Source organism: Physcomitrium patens, chromosome 6 (genome assembly GCF_059467195.1).
Source record: "Physcomitrium patens ecotype Gransden chromosome 6, ASM5946719v1, whole genome shotgun sequence".
Classification (NCBI taxonomy): domain Eukaryota; kingdom Viridiplantae; phylum Streptophyta; class Bryopsida; order Funariales; family Funariaceae; genus Physcomitrium; species Physcomitrium patens.
This window is the reverse complement of record NC_143415.1, coordinates 4,763,588-4,772,026: the sequence shown is the minus strand read 5'-3', so window position 1 is coordinate 4,772,026 and position 8,439 is coordinate 4,763,588. Positions and strand designations below refer to the sequence as shown.

The window sequence follows — 8,439 nt, the reverse complement described above, 5'->3', positions numbered from 1 at the left end:
TCCAACACCTTCTCACTTACTCTAATTGATCAACATGCTAGCCTTTGAGTCGAGTGGTGTTTGGAAGTCATACATGGAATGGAGCTTCTTTATAAATCTTATTTTTCTAATGGATTGGTTATCACTTACGTTCTTTGATTTTATAAAAAAAATGATGCAATATGAAAGTGTTGTATATCAATGACACTTCAAATTCAAGTGGATTTTTTTTTTTTTTTTTTTTTTTGTCTACTTTTGTTTTTGTGGCTGTTTTTCTTATAGCATTTGAATATCTTTCATGTGAAACAATATTTTGAATAATATTTTATTAGTCACTAAATGCATTCAATATTTTTGTAATATGTGGAGCAAATTTTTAAAGAAACAAAACCGACATAAAAGAGCATGAAGATTTAATAAGTTTTTGGCATAGAACTTCAGTCTAATGATTCACCTATCAAAATATGTAGTTAAAATAATAAGTTCATTAATTTGAAGAACCTTTTGAGTTTTTAATTGGATATTTAGAAACTCCTTGATATTTATAAAAGAGAAGAAACTAATGAACTTTAATCCCTTAAGACTTCATCTATAAGATCCTTGTACATGGCTCTAATTTTTCATGGATAAAAATGATGTTGATTGCCATTATTGTATTTTTTTTTTTTTTTTTTATAACTACATAAAGTCCAAATATTATTGCAAATTAAATTGCATCACTTACTTTTCCAATTGACTAAGCATCAACATGAAGGCAACATTGTATTTAAGCAATTAATTCATTATTAGCAATTCCTTGTTTACATAAGTACAACAATATTCTATGTAGCACAAAACTTTAGAGGCATGAATTTTCAAATGTCAAATATTCAACATCTAGGATTTAACAAAAACATCTTCTTTCAAGCTTGTTGCATTGATGATTGATTCACTCACCATCATAATTAGCAAAAGTTACAAAGTATAAATCCAAGAGTTTAAAAATATAGTCAATTATATTGCACAATTTTTGACAACACATTACAAAAATCTAGTGAATACTCTACAAAGCCATTATGGAGCTTCTGATAATATAAGCCTAAGAAAACAAACCAAAATTATTTCTATAAAAAACTAATTAGAATAAAGGCTTAAAATTAATCTTTGTGAGGGCTTTTACTTGTGATTTGTAAATCTATATCGACCTTTCACATTTGAGAGGGGATAATCCATCAAGTCATGCACATTCTTGGAATCAACAACAAGTTTGACTATAGATTGTTCAATGGTCAAATTAAGGCTAGCCATGGCAAGAAAGAAGATGTCTTCAATAACTTGCTATGGAGACTCTTTCTATGTTGGATGCCTAAGCATTAAGATTTTGACCAAATTTTCTTTTTTTTTGCATAGACTCCATCATAATAGGAAACAATCTAATTTCCAAAACAATTGCTTTCAAAAAAAAAGATTTGCCAATTCATTTGGTAAGCTTGTTAAGCTTGAGCAACCACTCAAATCAAGTATTGTCAAAGAAGAAAGATTTGCTAATTCATTTGGCAAGCTTGTCAAGCTTGAGCAACCACTCAAATGAAGTCTTGTCAAAAAAGAAAGATTTACTAACTCATTTGGCAAGCTTGTCAAGCTTGAGCAATCACTCAAATCAAGACTTGTCAAAGAAGAAAGTTTTGCCAATTCATTTGGCAAGCTTGTCAAGCTTGAGCAACCACTCAAATCAAGTCATATCAAAAAAGAAAGATTTACCAATTTATTTGGCAAGCATGTCAAGCTTGAGCAATCACTCAAATCAAGTCTTGTCAAAGAAGAAAGTTTTGCCAATTTATTTGGCAAGCTTGTCAAGCTTAACCAATCCCTCAAAACAAGTATTGTCAAAGAAGAAAGATTTTTCAATTCGTTTGGCAACCTTATCAAGCTTGAGCAAATATTCAAATCAAGTCCTTCTAAAGAAGAAAGATTTGTAAATTCATTTGGCAAGCTTGTCAAGCTTGAGAAACCACTCAAATTAAGTCTTGCCAAAGAAGCAAGATTTGCTAATTCATTTGATAAGCTTGTCAAGCTTGAACAACCTCTCAAATTAAGTCTTGTCAAAGAAAAAAGATTTACCAATTCATTTGGCAAGCATGTCAAGCTTGAGTAACCATTCAAATCAAGTTCTTCTAAAGAAGAAAGATTTATTAACTCATTTGGCAAGCTTTTCAAGCTTGAGCAACCACTCAAATCAAGTATTGTTAAAGAAGAAAGATTTTTCAATTCATTTGGTAAGCTTATTGAGCTTGAGCAATATCTTAAATCAAGCTTTTTTAAATAAGAAAGATTTGCCAATTCATTTGGTAAATTTATCAAACTTGAGCAACGATTTAAATAAAGTTCTTCAAAAGAAGAAAGATTTTCTAATTCATTTGGTAAGCTTATCAAGCTTGCACATCTAGTTATATCAAGTGTTTTTAGAGAAGTTATGTTTGTCTATTCTTTTGACATTATATTTAAAGTTTTGTTATTTAGTAATCTTATGTTTATTAAATTTGTAAGGTTTTTAAAGCCATTATGTATTACATTGAGTTCAATAGATCCATCTAAATCAAGTCTCATCAACGTACTAGATGTAAACAATGTTCTAGGTAGTGGTTCACCAAAAGTAAATCCTATTAGACTCAATATTGTCAATTCTTCAAATACTTTTTAAAACTCTTCATTACACATTGCAAAGGGCAACTTTATTTTGTTGTGAAATCCATAAAGATAATGATAATGATTATTTCTTAGTAACAAAACTTTTAACTTGTTTGCATTTTCTACGAATAACATGAATATTTCAAAGACATCTTCACTTTGCTTTGTATCAATGTTACATACAAAAATTCATAAAGAAAAAAATTGTAATCCTTTCATAATAAACCTTCTCAAGTTATCTTTCATGTTATAATTAAGAATTATACCTTCCAACTAATCAACATGACAAGAAAATAATTAGAAATCACAATCCATAGCTTTATCAAGTACTTCAACCGTATACAAATCTTTAAGTATTTTACATTGCAACATACAAGTTTTGTAATATTGTACTTAATAAAAATTCAAATGTCTTCTACTTTAATTTTCTTTATTATTTATTTTATGTCAATAATTGTATTCAAGTTATTCTACCACTATTTGAAAGTCTTACCTTTGTTGTTACTCCATGCATCGGCATCATATTTGCAATCCAAATTCGTGTGTCTTTGTATTCTTTTTCTTCTTTAACAATATTTCATCCCATATCTTGTAATTGATCATGCACTTTTATTACTCCATCTTTTTTTATTTTTATCATTGATTGATGAATCAACATATCTAAAACAATACTTGCATCTTGCTCTTCAACTCCACTTTTTTTATTGGTTCATATTTGTATTATGGTCTTTTTTGATTGTACCATCCCATTTCACATTGTTACAAAAGAAGCAACATATGTCCAAAAACATGTTCTTTTCTTCAACTTTCATGGCATCAAAACTTATCTTCAAAACAGTCCATAGCTTATATTCACTATCTATTTCATCTCCATCCAAAGGTCTTCCTCTTCTTAACTTTTGCAAAGCTCTTTCCCAACATTTCAACTTCTTTTGTCCTCCGAAAAATGATCCCAAAACTTTTAAACTCAAGGATAGTCCATTACAAGATCTTACAATCTCTTTGCCAACCTCAATAAGTTCTTTAGACAATTCATCACCATCCCTATAAGAATAAGCTGTAAACAACTTCAAACTTGCATCTTTGTTTAGTTCTCCAATATCAAATTTATGAATCTTTGTAGGTTAGCTTTTTACCACCTCCCAATTTTGAGTTGTCACAATTAATATGCTACCTTTGTTAAAACATAGAATATTTGTAGGTACTACATCATTGATTTGACTCTTGTCCTTCACATCATCCAAGACCATCATGAACTTTTTGCTCATCAATACTTCTTTCATCATAGCTTGTACTTCTTCTAAACTCCTTGGTTTTGATTCAAAGTTTAGTTGGTTCAAAACTTTGCAAATTATTGAAAGAGCACTATCCTTTTTTTGAATACCTTCAACAAAGCATAATACATTGTACATGTGTTGCATAGTATCAAATGTAAACTTTTCTAATGTGGTCTTTCCAATTCCACTCATACCAACAAAACACAATGCATTTATTCCATTCTTACATAGTTGTTTGATGTTTGACAAAAATTGTTCTACACCCATTATATTGTCTTCACAATCATGTACCTATGCAATTAACCAAATCAAGATGTTAACAAATATATAATTCATGCTATAGTTTCTAAAAACTAATCTTACCACATATTCATATTTTGACAAAACAACTTCATTAACTTTCACATATTTAAATGTGTAGATCTTAAAATCATATAAACCAATGCAAGGTTCATATCACACCAAATCTCTAATATAAAACTTATCAATGTATCACCAATATTAACATCTTTTGATTTACTTCTTTTATGATCTTCTTTCTTAAATACTCCAAAATGAGGTATTTTGGCTACATCAATTCCCACCAAGTATTTTTTTTTCAATGTTATGAGTCTCTTGCAAATGTCCCCAAAACTAGGTCTTCTTGAAGGATTCAAAGTCCAACATTCTTCAATCAATTTACTCAAATCATCACAATTTGAAGGCAACTTTGGTCTTTCACCTTTCTCAATCTTTTTCAATAATTCTTTTTTAGTGTCGATACCATCAAATGGATCTTCACCTGAAAGAATCTTCGAACATGTCATTGCAAAAGAATACACATCTGCTTCAAAAGCATACATCTCTATTGATTTCGTTGTACTTTTCAATATCTCTGGAGCTATGTATCTTAAAGTCCCATATATGTATTTATTTTCTTTAACTTTTGGATTCCTACCTACATTGATCTTTGAACAACCAAAATCAATCAACTTCCCAACAGCATAATGTAAACCATTACCAGATTTACCATCATCTATTACATTAAGTAGTACATTCTCCGACTTTAAATCTCGATGTGCAATTTCTATGTCATGTAAATAACACATTCTTCTTGCAATTTGATAAATAACATCAATAAGAAAGTAGTATGGCATTGCTCTTTTTGCCTCCAATATGTTGCTCAAACTTATTTGCATCAATTCCATCACCAAGTAACCGTTTTCTCTTGATTTATTCATCTTTGAACACTCTCCATTCTCATTTGCATTACTTTTGGCAGCATAATAATATTTGATCAAGTTTGAATGACTTGTGATAGCCAAGATACCCACTTCTTTCATGAACATATCATTCCAACTAGCATCCATTATTTTTGTTGCAATTGCAAGTCCAAACCACTTTGATTCATAAACCTTTTTAAATGCACCTTCATTTATAATTCTCACAAGCTCTAAATTTTTGATATCACTTGATACTTCCAAAAAATCCATCTCTCCACCATCTACAGACTACAAGTTCCTCAATCTTGTTGATAGATAGTTTGCCAATTCACAATCTTTAAATCGAACATCTTTACTTCTATGGTCCAATCTTTTAAAAAGTTCTTCAAGTTCTACAAAAGATTCGCCCGGCTTCGGTGACCAACTGCATGAAACAGAAGATGGTGAGATAGAAGCGGAAAAAAACACAAGAAGAAAGTATATAATAGAAAAAACTAGTATCCAGGATCGCCTTTCCTCGTTCTTCTATCTATCACATGCTTGCCCAGGACGACGTTATCTGATAAGTGTCGTTCCAAACTAGACTTTTTGTCGATGGTGAAAGACATGGTCTTCCTGAATGTGTTACAAGTGAATGGAAGCTTCTACTCATTGGTTGGTTCGGACAACCGCAGTTATGCTTCAGGTGTTCCTCTTCAAAGGTGAAAGTGCTGTTTTTTGCTACTTATCTCGGATATTCGTGACACTTTGCTCTTACGAAAGAGATTCCTGCAGTCGATCCCTTATCATCCTTCTTGTTGTGATTGATCGGTGATACTGGAGAAATTTTTTATCTCGAGGCAGCTGGTGCGTTGACTCTGATAACAAGCCCGGTGAAGCTCGTCAAGAGGTTACCAAATCTGAGTACGATGTTCTGTTGACAGTTCAATCAAGAGCATTGCAAGTGTAATGTAATCTCCGACTAAAGTTCAATATTACATGCAGTGGAAGTGCCCCAGGTCAGATCTTCTGTTGACAACACTGAGTCATTCAAGATATATGATACAAACAGATTGAGCACATTTAGTCTTTCAAGACATATGACACAGAGAGATTGCAACTGTGAGTCAAAGAAAGCTCAATCCTCAAAATGGACTAAGAATCTTCGTAGATGAACAAGTTTGAAGATAATCTCACCATATTCCAGGTTGTAGAAGTCTTCCGTTGTATACATCATTCAGATCCGCTCCTACCTCGCAATTCGATTGCGCACAAGTCTAGCCAGGATACAATTGTGATATGCTGTTCAATGCTCCATCATCTTCTTGCCAATCTTCATCCCTGAAGCCGGAATCACAAAATTAACAAGCACACAAACAAATACTCAGTACACATCACGCAAGAATGCAAGACAACCCAAGCCAATAGCAAAAGATTCGAAATTCTGCTAGATTAATATCATAACTTATAATATCTACAATATTCAATCTTCTTAAAAAACCCAAAACCTCTTGATTGTTCACGCGCTTGCATAGGGTACACCAAAAATGAGCTTACGATCAACCCTATTGTCTGGCTTCAGGGCATCACCTCGAGCACCACACTCGAAACATAGAAAGTCATCATAACAATCTCGGAACCAAAAAAAATAAAAAACCACAGGATTACCTAGCATCCGCGGCTCCTCGCTCTCACGTTGTTTGCATGCGGCAAAGAGGTGTCACGTTTTTTGCATGCGGCAAAGAGGTATCACGTTGTTTGCATGCGACAAAGAGGTGTCACGTTGTTTGCATGCGTCATGTATGTAAGCACAGATTCGAGCAATTCGAAGCGATGGGAGAGCACACGACAGGGTTTCGCTGCGAGAGGGCGAAGGGAAGTGATTAAGGGGTCAAAGGAGGTCGACGATCTGTGGTGCGCTTGAAACCCTAGATGGTTCGGATGAAAAGAACACTGATGGGTTGTATCATCCAAGGGACGATAATGAGCCTACTAACAATGGTGTACCTAACTGCATTGAGCACAACACACACACGCACACAACAGACAGGGCTTACAATATCTATTCAACATTGGTATCAGGAGTAGGATAAAAAAAACAACATAGGATTTGATTGGCTTAGGTGACCAACTGCAAGTGATAGAAGATGGTGATAGAGGAAGTGGAAAACAACATAAGAAGAAAGAAAGAAAAACAAACAAACAAAGTAGTATCTTGGATCGCCTTATCTCAAACTATTTGAGTAAATTGATTTAGTATGGTTTGATGTTGAGTTGGAACCCTGTTTTCATTGCTGAGGCTTAACTATTTGCAAAGTATAAAGGTGTCGTTTTGCCATCATTATCCTCTACTAGAAATATGAATGTATATATTTCCACTTTGAAATTGTATCGACAATACTTAGGATGTCATGTTATACTCTAACAAGTTGGAAGAATAGAATGAATAGGGATAAGCGTTCTCATGTTTCAAAGTTTGTCTAGTGAATCACGTTATGCAAGTGCAAAATGCAATCTCAATACGATCAAATTTTTATTTCTTTTACCATTTCTCTTTGAATAACAATCACTTTTTGTTTATAGGTCGAATGAGAAAAAGATGTGCTATTATTTGCACCTTCTAAAACACACAATTGGGAGACTCGCCATATTAGAATAGACTAGTATGTTCATTAATGAAAGTACTTATGTGATTGAATCAAGTGTCTACTATTCCGCTCATCTAACAAGAAAAATTTCTCACTAAATGGAATCTTTGTTAAATATGTTAATACAAGCTATGTCAAAATGAAAGAATATATTCTTTTTGTAAAAAAATATCGTACTTGAACTTGATAAAATCCACTATCTTTCTTGTATTAATAAAGTTTTTTTTATAGGGATGAAGTCTTCTTTTAACCCAAGTGTAGCAATTCCTACCATTAATAGAAATAAAAAATTAATCATTGCTCTATACAAAGCTCTGCTAATATAATGGCATGTCTTCTTCGAGTGTGATTAATAATTTTTTACTTCTCAACCACAACCTTTTTGAGTGAATTATAGTTGGCAGGTACTATGGCCACGCTAATTGAGGTTATACACGGATAGTACATCATATGACATGATTCTATAGTTTGGCAATTTTATACCAATTGGCCTAAGTCTACATTTTTTATTTTTTGATAGTGTAAAAGAATGACCTCTTTAAGAAGAGGGCAACCCGTTTCCAAAGCCACAAGGCTTATATCTCCTACATTCTACATCAAAGGAGGCACCATTTCAAGAGTTGCAATGCATTTCAAGAAATTATAGAGATGATAATAACGTCAAATATAATTCATGTATATTCTATT

General features: G+C 32.5%; 1 non-coding gene across 3 annotated transcripts; it reads right to left on the bottom strand.

The window, feature by feature from the left end:
* Window positions 1-1,702: 1,702 nt before the first annotated feature.
* On the bottom strand, window positions 1,703-7,183 carry LOC112283133 (uncharacterized). Of its 3 annotated transcripts, XR_016503220.1 has the most exons (6): window positions 6,773-7,181; window positions 6,302-6,445; window positions 4,924-6,038; window positions 4,386-4,704; window positions 3,140-4,214; window positions 1,703-2,919 (listed from the first exon to the last, which is right to left on the bottom strand). It is a non-coding gene; the product is annotated as an uncharacterized LOC112283133 (transcript). The 3 variants fall into 3 exon arrangements; XR_012217626.2 differs by having other exon boundaries at window positions 4,386-6,038; window positions 6,773-7,183; XR_012217627.2 differs by having other exon boundaries at window positions 4,444-6,038; window positions 6,773-7,182.
* Window positions 7,184-8,439: the final 1,256 nt, after the last annotated feature.